The sequence below is a fragment of the Oryctolagus cuniculus genome, chromosome 2 (assembly GCF_964237555.1).
Source record: "Oryctolagus cuniculus chromosome 2, mOryCun1.1, whole genome shotgun sequence".
Classification (NCBI taxonomy): Eukaryota; Metazoa; Chordata; class Mammalia; order Lagomorpha; family Leporidae; genus Oryctolagus; species Oryctolagus cuniculus.
Genome location: NC_091433.1, coordinates 198,386,469 through 198,396,774, shown reverse-complemented (window position 1 = coordinate 198,396,774; position 10,306 = coordinate 198,386,469).

Here is a 10,306-nt window from a genome sequence, read left to right as displayed (position 1 = left end):
GTAGTGTGACCCGGGCAGGTGGGGTGACCAGGGCAGGTGGAGCGACCAGGGCAGGTGGTGTGACCAGGGCAGGTGGGACGACCAGGACAGGTACTGTGACCAGGACAGGTCAGAGTGGAGTGACCAGGGCAGGTGGAGTGACCAGGGCAGGCGGTGTGACCAGGACAGGTGGTGTGACCAGGACAGGTCAGGGTGGGGTGACCAGGGCAGGTGGGGTTACCAGGGCAGGCTGGGGTGACCAGGGCAGGCGGTGTGACCAGGGCAGGCGGTGTAACCAAGGCAGGTGGTGTGACCCGGGCAGGGTGGTATGACCAGGGCAGGGTGGAGCGACCAGGTCAGGGTGGGGTGACCAGGGCAGGCTGTGTGACCAGAGCAGGCTGTGTGACCAGGGCAGGTGGGACGACTAGGACAGGTAGTGTGACCAGGGTAGTTGGTGTTGGTGTGACCAGGACAAGTGATCTGATCAGGGCAGGTGGTGTGACCAGGGCAGGGCGAGCTGACCACAGCAGGGAGTGGCCATGGCAGGCATTGGCAGAAACACATCGCACAGCGGACTGCAGTCAGTGAGAACTTGACTCCCGCCCTCCGTCTACGTCACTGCCATCCAGCACTGCTCCAGGATGGGAGACGCTGGGAAACCCAGCACGCTCTCACCTCGCTGTGTTGTGGACATGCGGGCAAGGGACCCAAGGCCTCCTTCCAGAGAGCACTGCCCGGAGTGGTCTGGAGGAGTGGAGAGCCTCGGAGAGGCTTCCCTGTGCCAGGACTCGGAAGGGTGCTGCAGGAAGCCAAGAGTGGGGCAGAAGCAGGTTCCCGGGGCGGGGCCACAGGCAGAGGCACACCTGAAAGGTGGCGGAGGCCAGCCTGCGGGGAGTGGCAGCAGCCAGCCGCTGCCCAGGGCTCGGGCAGGAGCGTGAAATGATGGCGGCGAGTTCACGCACCCTCGTGGCGAGGTGCAGGATGGACTGAAGGCAGCACCCTCAGGGGTCTCTTACAAGACTGGAGGGTGAATGCTGGATCTCAGCCCCCGCAGTGGGGCCAAGGCCGTGCCTGTGCCCCGCTCCGCAGTCCAGGAGGCTGCCCCCGAGCCGTGTCACAGACGGGCACAGCGGGGACCCTCCAGGGCTCACGCCGTGCCCCACGCGTGTCAAAGATGGGGGAAAATATGCACCATCAGTTCTCGGCTGAGGCTTCTCCAGTCTCCTAAAGAACTAAAGAGAAGGGCAAAGTCTACAGGTAAGACACCGCCATCTGATAGGTGCTTAAAAGGAAGTGCAAGTGGGAAGTTCACGGCTCTACTTTTCATACGATGAATTGTTAGACCTGATCTGAGACGTCGTCTGAGGTTAGCCGTGCTGTCTCAGCTGCTTTTGTGCCCTCAGATCCTGGCCTTGCCCGGGACCTGCTAGGTGCAGAGGAACAGATGGAAATACTGCATGTCTAATTATATGCCACCAACAGCTGCCATTCATGGAGCACTGCCCATGTGTCGGGCGGTAATTGATTTCCATTCCTTGTGACAATCGAGCGGAGTGAACGGCACGCGGTTTTGCAGATGGGGAAAACGAGTCTCTGGGAATCAAGTCTTCCAGGACCACAGGGCGACGCAGCGAATGAGCTGAGACCACCACCAAATTCAGGACCGCGTTGCCAAGTTAGGCTGCCTCAGCACACTGGCGCAGGACACGAGTCCACGGCCAAAGTCCCACTGATGCATATATCAGTCTGTTGTGTTCCTGGTTTGTTTTTAGCTGTAACAAAGTAGCTGAGGCAGGCTACTTAATAAAGAAAGGAGGCTTCTATTGGCTCACGATTCCCATGATGCAAGGTGTAGGGGTCTCACCCGCTGAAGGTTTCTGGCTGACGGCGCTAGGGTCAGCATGGGGTGTCAGACAGCGAGAGACAGAGAACCCGTGCCTGCCTCTGTCTGTCTCTCCCTCTTCTTGAAAACCTACCAGGATTTGGGCCCGCGCTGTGGTGCCACGCTGCATCCTGTATTGGAGCGATGATTCAAATCCTGGCTGCTCCACTCCCAATCCATCTGCCTGCTAATGCACCCGGGAAAGCAGCAGCAGATGGCCCAAGTGCTTGCCCACCCGTGTGAGACCGGATGGAGCTCCAGGCTCCTGGCTTTGGCCTGGCCTAGCCCTGCCTCTCATGGCCATCCAGGGAGTGAACCAGCGGGTGGAAAAATCAATCTCTTTCTCTGTCCCCATCACTCTGCCTTTCAAATAAATACATAAATCTTAAAAATAAAAGGCAGCCACCAGGATTCAATCATAAGGCTTCACCCTCGGGACTTCATCAAACCCTACTCACCTCTGAAAGGTCCCCCCTCGCCCCTCACCAGGGGGTCTGCAGCCTAAGTCTGGGGGCCACTCAAGCCGCACACCACAGCTCCAGCCTGAGTGCAAAGCCGAGAAGCGACCAGAGTGCCACAGCCCACATGCCTGCTGTTCTCAAGAGCTCCCCAGCCCCTCACTAAGCAGACTGCCAGGCCCTCCTCCAGCCCCGGCCCACGGAGCCCGGCTGCGTCTGACTCTGTCCGTTCTCTGAGTGTCCTGCGGGGAGCTGCAGGCCAAGGCCAAGGCCAAGGTTGGATGTCCCCAGCTGCACCCAGCAGAACAGGCTCCCCACGGAGCATGCCTCCGGTGAGCCCTCAAGTGAAAGCCTGGGTCTTCCCTGGGCTGCTCCCCACCCAAACTCCCCCATCACACATTTCAATCCCCCTTTTAGGCATAATCATGAAAACAACGGATGGCATTGTCAGGGCATGCAAGTCCCAGCACCCTCACTGGCCTCCCCAGCTTCGAGGCCAGGGCCAGCAGGAACTGCTCAGGGCGGAGGTTTCACCGGCTTTCACAGGAGGGCGGACTACAGACACACCTGCACCCTCGCTCGCCAGGGTTCTGTCTCAGTGAGAAGAAACCACACTCACCGAGGGTCTAGGAGGAACCTTAATGCAAACGCTTTCTTCAGATCGTGTGTGAACGTGTGCATGTGTGTGAAGGTGTGTGCACGAGTGTGGCTGCAGGTGAGAGGGTGAGTCTCATGTGCGTGCATGTCAGAGCCAGTGAGTGTGCACGTGTGTCCGTGTGTGCGCCCCACAGCACCTCAGCAGAGACGGGCCCACCCCTCCCTGACGCCGAGTGCAGTGCGCATGGGAACCCCTTTTTCAAGGCCAGAACTCCGATCCTTCCCCGTGGACTGAGGGTCCCTGCACGTTCCTGGTGCCTGCTCCCCTCTGCAGCCTCAGCCAGGAGCCTTCTGGACATGCCGAGGGCAGCAGGTTGTTATGCAAACGAGACGAAGCCCTGGAGCCAGGGAGGGACACCTGGTCCCCTGGCCGCCAGCTGAGACGGAAAGATGACTGCAATGCCCGTCCCCCTCCGGCGTGTGCAACGAGAAACGAGCCGTCGCTGCACTGAGCACACCGGAGGAGCATGCAGGTCACCTGGAGGCAGGCACGGACGCGGGTCCCACACGAGACACCGCGGCCTTCATCTGTTGATTCCTGGGCCCGTCTCCTGTCACTAGTGGAGCGCTCACTGCTGCCTCCAGGCCCCGGCCTCTGCAGAGATCACCCCGGCCTCCCTGAGAGACAGGCAGCTAACAGGGCAGGTCAGTGTCTCCCCATCCCCAGGGGACCCACACTCCCAGCCAGCCCCTGCGGCTCTCGTGTCCTCACACGTGTGCCCCTGTGCTCTGCATCGTGCAAACCCCAACACAGAATCAACGTCCTCCTCCAGTGCTGGTCCACAGAGAAGAAACATTAGCAAGTGCGCAAACTTCCAAATACAACATTCTAAACCGCATATTTACCTGTATTTCTTTTATTAACAAAAGAATGCATCCTTGCTAATCTTATCATAGCCACATTCCATTTGTGAGATTTTTGGGGTTTTGTTTTTTGTAGTTTTTTTGTTTGGCTTTTTTAGCAGAGACAGAGCTCCTCCACCTGCTAGTTCACTCCCGAATGCCTACAATGGCCCAGGCTGGGCCAACCTGAACCAGGAGCCAGGAATCCCACCAGGTCTCCCTGACGGCAGTGGGAGCCCAAATGCTCAAGTCACCACCTGCTGCCTCTCAGGGTCTGCATTAGCAGGAAGCCGGGATTTGGAGCACAGCTGGGATTTGAACCAAGGTACTCCAGCGTGGGATGTCCCAGGAGGCATCCAGCTGCTATGGCAAATGTCCCCCCACCTTTGATATCTTAAAGAGAACCAGGAGTCACTTTAACATGTTTCTATGCCACCAAATGATTCTGCTTTGCGATCACCTTCAGTGAATTAAATGCACAAGTGCATTGTGGTTTGGTGGCAGTCATTGCTCCATTTTTAGTGTGAGAAAGTTATTAGCTAAGATGATTAAAAACTGTAAATGAGTCCTGTGCTCTGAGACATACAGAAACAGTGAGACTTAACAGAGAGTAGGAAGCAAAGTCTATGCTGGCTTTCGACCATGAAGTCTGGGCGTCAGCCGAGGCCATACAGCTGAACAGTTACTAAGGTTCCCTACTACAAAAACTGTGCCCAAGTGTTACGGGGACACGGCGGGGGGCTGCTTCCCCAGCCCCAGCACAGGGACCAGCTCCTGAGGAAATGATACCAGGGCAGGGCCAGGGGACCAAAGTGCCAGTGAGTGGGAGGAGCTGCCTGGAGAGGCGGTCTCTGCCCAGGTGCAGGCAAGAGGGGCCGCAAGAAGGGGGGCCTGCAGCTCAGCAGGTGTGGACAATGGGGTGCCGGGGCAGCCTGCAGCTCAGGTGTGGATGATGGGCTGTGGGCCTGCAACTCAGGTGTGGACAATGGTGTGTGGGGGGCCTACAGCTCAGGTGTGGACGATGGTGTGTGGGGGCCTGCAGCTCAGGTGTGGACGATGGACTGTGGGCCTGCAACTCAGGTGTGGACAATGGTGTGGGCGGCCTACAGCTCAGGTGTGGATGATGGGCTGTGGGCCTGCAGCTCAGGTGTGGACAATGGTGTGGGGGGCCTACAGCTCAGGTGTGGACGATGGACTGTGGGAGCCTGCAGCTCAGGTGTGGACGATGGACTGTGGGGGGCCTACAGCTCAGGTGTGGATGATGGGCTGTGGGCCTGCAACTCAGGTGTGGACGATGGTGTGTGGGGGCCTACAGCTCAAGTGTGGACGATGGACTGTGGGGCCCTGCAGCTCAGGTGTGGACGATGGTGTGTGGGGGCCTACAGCTCAGGTGTGGACGATGGACTGTGGGAGGCCTGCAGCTCAGGTGTGGATGATGGGCTGTGGGCCTGCAACTCAGGTGTGGACAATAGTGTGTGGGGGCCTACAGCTCAGGTGTGGACGATGGTGTGCGGGAGCCTGCAGCTCAGGTGTGGACGATGGTGTGGGGGGGCCAGCAGCTCAGGTGTGGACGATGGTGTGGGGGGGCCTGCAGCTCAGGTGTGGACAATGGTGTGGGGGGCCTGCAGCTCAGGTGTGGACGATGGTGTGTGGGGCCTGCAGCTCAGGTGTGGACGATGGTGTGTGGGGCCCTGCAGCTCAGGTGTGGATGATGGTGTGGGGGAGCCTACAGCTCAGTTGTGGATGATGGTGTGTGGGGGCCTGCAACTCAGGTGTGGATGATGGTGTGGGGGGGGGGCTTACAGCTCAGGTGTGGACGATGGTGTGTGGGGGCCTACAGCTCAGGTGTGGACGATGGTGTGTGGGGCCCTGCAGCTCAGGTGTGGACGATGGGCTGTAGGGGCCTGCAGCTCAGGTGTGGACGATGGACTGTGGGGCCCTGCAGCTCAGGTGTGGATGATGGTGTGTGGGGCCCTGCAACTCAGGTGTGGACGATGGTGTGGGGGGGCCTGTAGCTCAGGTGTGGACAATGGTGTGTGGGGCCCTGCAGCTCAGGTGTGGACGATGGACTGTTGGGCCCTGCAGCTCAGGTGTGGATGATGGTGTGGGGGGGGCCTGTAGGTCAGGTGTGGACGATGGACTGTGGGGCCCTGCAGCTCAGGTGTGGACGATGGTGTGGGGGGGCCTGTAGCTCAGGTGTGGACGATGGACTGTGGGGCCCTGCAGCTCAGGTGTGGACAATGGTGTGTGGGGGCCTGCAGCTCAGGTGTGGACAATGGTGTGGGGGAGCCTGCAGCTCAGGTGTGGACAATGGTGTGGGGGGGCCTGTAGCTCAGGTGTGGACAATGGGCTGTAGGGGCCTGCAGCTCAGCAGGTGTGGACCACGGGTGTGGAGACTGGGTTCAGGACAACACATCCGCAAGGAAACCAAGCGCCACTGCAGAGTGACCAAGGGCTGAGTTTTGTGCGGCCAATGGAGACTTTAAGGCAACGAGAACTGCATTTCCCTCCCCCATCCAAGGGCTCTGCATCCACTCCCTCACCCATGCAGATGGAAAGTATCAAAGAAAGCTGCGTCTGTGCTGAGTATGTTCAGCATCCCCCAAACAGAACAGTGTGATGATGACTCACACGGAATGTGTCCTGTAGGTCTGTAAGTCACCCAGAGCCGACTCACAGTGTGTAGAGACCTGCACAGGTTACCTGCAAGCTCTAGGAATGCTGGCCCATCTTACACCAGGGACCTGAGCATCCACAGATGTGTGTATCTGAGGGGTGTCACGGAACCACGGATGGCTGGGAACACTTCAGGGGGAAGTAATCAAGCACCGATTCCGGCGGGCTTTCTCGACTGCACCTGCCAGTCACCACGTTTGTCTCACAGGCTACGCGGCGCCATGCAGGCAGCAGCTTGTCTCCACTGGTTTCCACCAGCGAGCAGCAGGCGTCCCACCCACTGGCTGCTTCTCCACCCTGCACGCAGCTGCCATGAATGGGCCATGTGTATCCCTGCCTGCATCGCCTTCACAGCAGTGCAGACCCCGGGCCCTGCAGTTCTCCTTCCTAACCATCCCGCCCTGGACTGATCCCTTGTTTCTTTGATTCGCTCATTTGTTCACTCACAGGCTGCTTCAGACGTTCCCAGGGCTGGATTAGGAGCTGGGAAGTCAAATTTCTAAAGAGATGCGGTTGCTGTCTTCTTGCAGCTTACAGTGTGGCAGATAGGTGAGGACACGAGTAGATCTGCAGTTAGATGGAGTGAAATGAGAGGGGAACCATGTAATCAGAGCAGGGCTAATTAATCTGATGATAAATCATACGCTGAGCAGCGCCTGATAGGGTATTAGTTTGGACAAGTCTAATTCCACCTCCTCCACCACACTGTGGCTTCCTGAGGACAGGGAGTGTGCCCTACACCGTGCACTGTCTCACAGAACTGGGCTCAGTGCTTGGCCGCATACTTGCTAAGTGCATGTATGATGTATAAATCGGAGGTGTACTCACGGTCTGACAAGCAAACACAATGAAATCGTCACTGCCGTGGGTGAATTCACACGTCCGTCGCCTCCGGTGTGTGTGTGGTTGAGCCCCCAAGTGTACCCCCAGAGTGTTTCCGGTCTGCAGTACCTGGCGACCAACCAGGTGCTTGGCCCTCCGACAGCTTCTCCCATCCCCTCTGCCTCCCGCCCCCGGGACCACATTCTACTCTCCCCTCCGAGGGCCTGCATGTCAGCGAGGCCGCAACGTCTCTCTCATTCCACGTGGCAGAACGCTCCCTTCCCGTGTCGCTCATGGCCAGGACGCCCCAGTTTCTCCTGCATTCACCCGTGGGTGGGCATCGGGTCTCCTCCCGTGCGTCGGCTGTTGTGAACTGCGCTGGAGTGGAGAGAATACTTCATTTCTTCGGGGCCTGCACCCAACAAAGGGTTAGTCACGAGGAAATTGCACTCTTCCAATGTTTTGAGGACCCTCCGAGGGCTTTCCGTACTGGCTGCAGGGCGGTTTGCACTCCCGGTGTAAAAGGGTCCACCCTTTCAGGCTGGCGCCGCGGCTCACTAGGCTAATCCTCCGCCTTGTGGCGCCGGCACACCGGGTTCTAGTCCCGGTCGGGGCGCCGGATTCTGTCCCGGTTGCCCCTCTTCCAGGCCAGCTCTCTGCTGTGGCCAGGGAGTGCAGTGGAGGATGGCCCAGGTGCTTGGGCCCTGCACCCCATGGGAGACCAGGAGAAGCACCTGGCTCCTGCCATCAGATCAGCACGGTGCGCCGGCCGCAGCGCGCTGGCCATGGCGGCCATTGGAGGGTGAACCAACGGCAAAGGAAGACCTTTCTCTCTGTCTCTCTCTCTCACTGTCCACTCTGCCTGTCAAAAAAAAAAAAAAAAGTCCACCCTTTCAGGCCCGCGCTCTCGTGGGCACGTGCCCTCTTGCCTCCTTCACGGCGGCCGTGCGGACAGACGTGAGGCGATGCTGTGACCTGCATTTTCCTGATGACGAGTGACGCCTTTTCAGGGAAAATGTCTGTTCAAGCCCTTTCCACGTTTCAAGTCAGCTTATCTGTTGTTTGCTACTGAGTTGTATGAGTTTCTTTTTAAAAAAATATTTATTTATTTATTTGAAAGTCAGAGTTACACAGAGAGAGAAGGAGAGGCAGAGAAAGAGAGGGAGAGAAAGAGGTCTTCCATCTACTGGTTCACTCCGCAACTGGCCACAACAGCTGGAGCTGCACAGATCCAAAGCCAGGAGTCAGGAGCTTCCTCCAGGTCTTCCCACGTGAGTGCAGGGGCCCAAGGACTTGGGCCATCCTCCACTGCTTTCCCAGGTCATAGCAGAGAGCTGGATCGGAAGTGGAGCAGAGGGACTTGAACCGGCACCCGTACGGGATGCTGGCACTGCAGGTGGTGGCTTTACCCACTACACCACAGCGCTGGCCCCATGAGTGTCTTATAACTTCAAAATACACTATAAAGCTACAGCAGGGTAAACAATATGGTTCTGGCATAGAAATAGACGCAAATACCAGTGTGACAGACCCAGGACCCAGAAACAAACTCAAGAATATAGACTCGGGTATTTTGATACTGGCCCACCAGCAACACACAAAGAAGGACAGTCTCTTGGAGAAATGGTATTAGGAAAACTCAGTATCAATCCACGTATGAAAAATGACATTGCACTCTATCTGACACCATACACAAACCAGCAATTCCAGGGTGGGCGTTTGGCCAGCATTCGGGATGCCTGCCTCCCACACTGGAGAGACCGGGTCACGTCCCAGCCCCACTCCTGGTCAAGCGTCCTGCTGACGCCCACTCTGGGAGGCAGCACGTCATGGCTCAAGTATTTGGGTCCCCATCACCCACATGGGAGGTCTGGATGGATGGAGTCTCAGGCTCCTGGCTTTAGTCTGGCACAGCTGAGACTATTATGGGCATTCAGAGAGCAAACCAGCCAATGAAGGATCTCTCTCTGCCTTTCAGATAAAATGAAAATTAAAAAAAAATTAATTTTGACAGATGAAAGACCTAAATGTGAGACTTGAAACTTAAAGCTGCTACAGGGAAACACTCTTTACCGGCCTTGGCAGTAACATTTTCAGATGTCAGAGGCTCAGGCATCAGAAACAAACATTGAAAAGTGGGAGGCTATCCAGCTGAACATCCGTGCACAGCAAAAGACACGATCAGCCCAGTGAACAGGCAGCCCACAGACCGCAGGAAGTGCTCACTCGCCAAAGACAAGGTACCGCAAACCTGTGGGAAACGGAATTAAAACATAAGCTTATTTCGGTGCAAAAAAAAAAAAAAAAAAAAAAAAAAAACACTAAAATCCAAGCATACAAAGCGTTTTCAAAAAGCCTGTGGAAAAATATATTATGCAAAGACCACGCATGGGTTTACAAGTCCCCGTGCCGAATTAAACTTGGCTTTTCAGCTGTTTCCATGAAGTTTCTAAAGCCATCACATACCTAAGAAGGGGCCCAGATTTTACCGATGGCTTGCTGGGAGATTAGAGGATCGTGGGAGATTCAGAGCGGAAATACAGGGGCAGACAGGGACGCACCCCATGCGCCTCAGCCTTGGCCTCAAACGTCGACCTCGGTGAGGGCCACGCTCTGTAGACGGAAGTCTGTGAGGTCAGAGGTCGGAGGGCCAGGGCAGGGGTGCGGCCCAGCCAGAGTGGGCCGCTGACAAGCAACCTCACCCCGAGGGGGCGGCACCTTGGAACTGAACCCTCTCGCAGCTCCCAGGCTCCTCGCACACACCCCTGCATCGATGTTGTCAATTCCCGCCTTCCGGGTCCCTGCACGCAAGTGGAGCCGTGGGCATTCTATTTACGGCTTTTCTTTCCTTGGTTGTCACAACAGGGAAACAGACAGAAGAGCCAGCAACATTTGCCCACTGGTTTTTGTAAGCAGGAATCCTGGTCCAGCAGAACTTCTGGTCATCACCTACATGTACACACACACGCACACGCACACGCACTTGCAC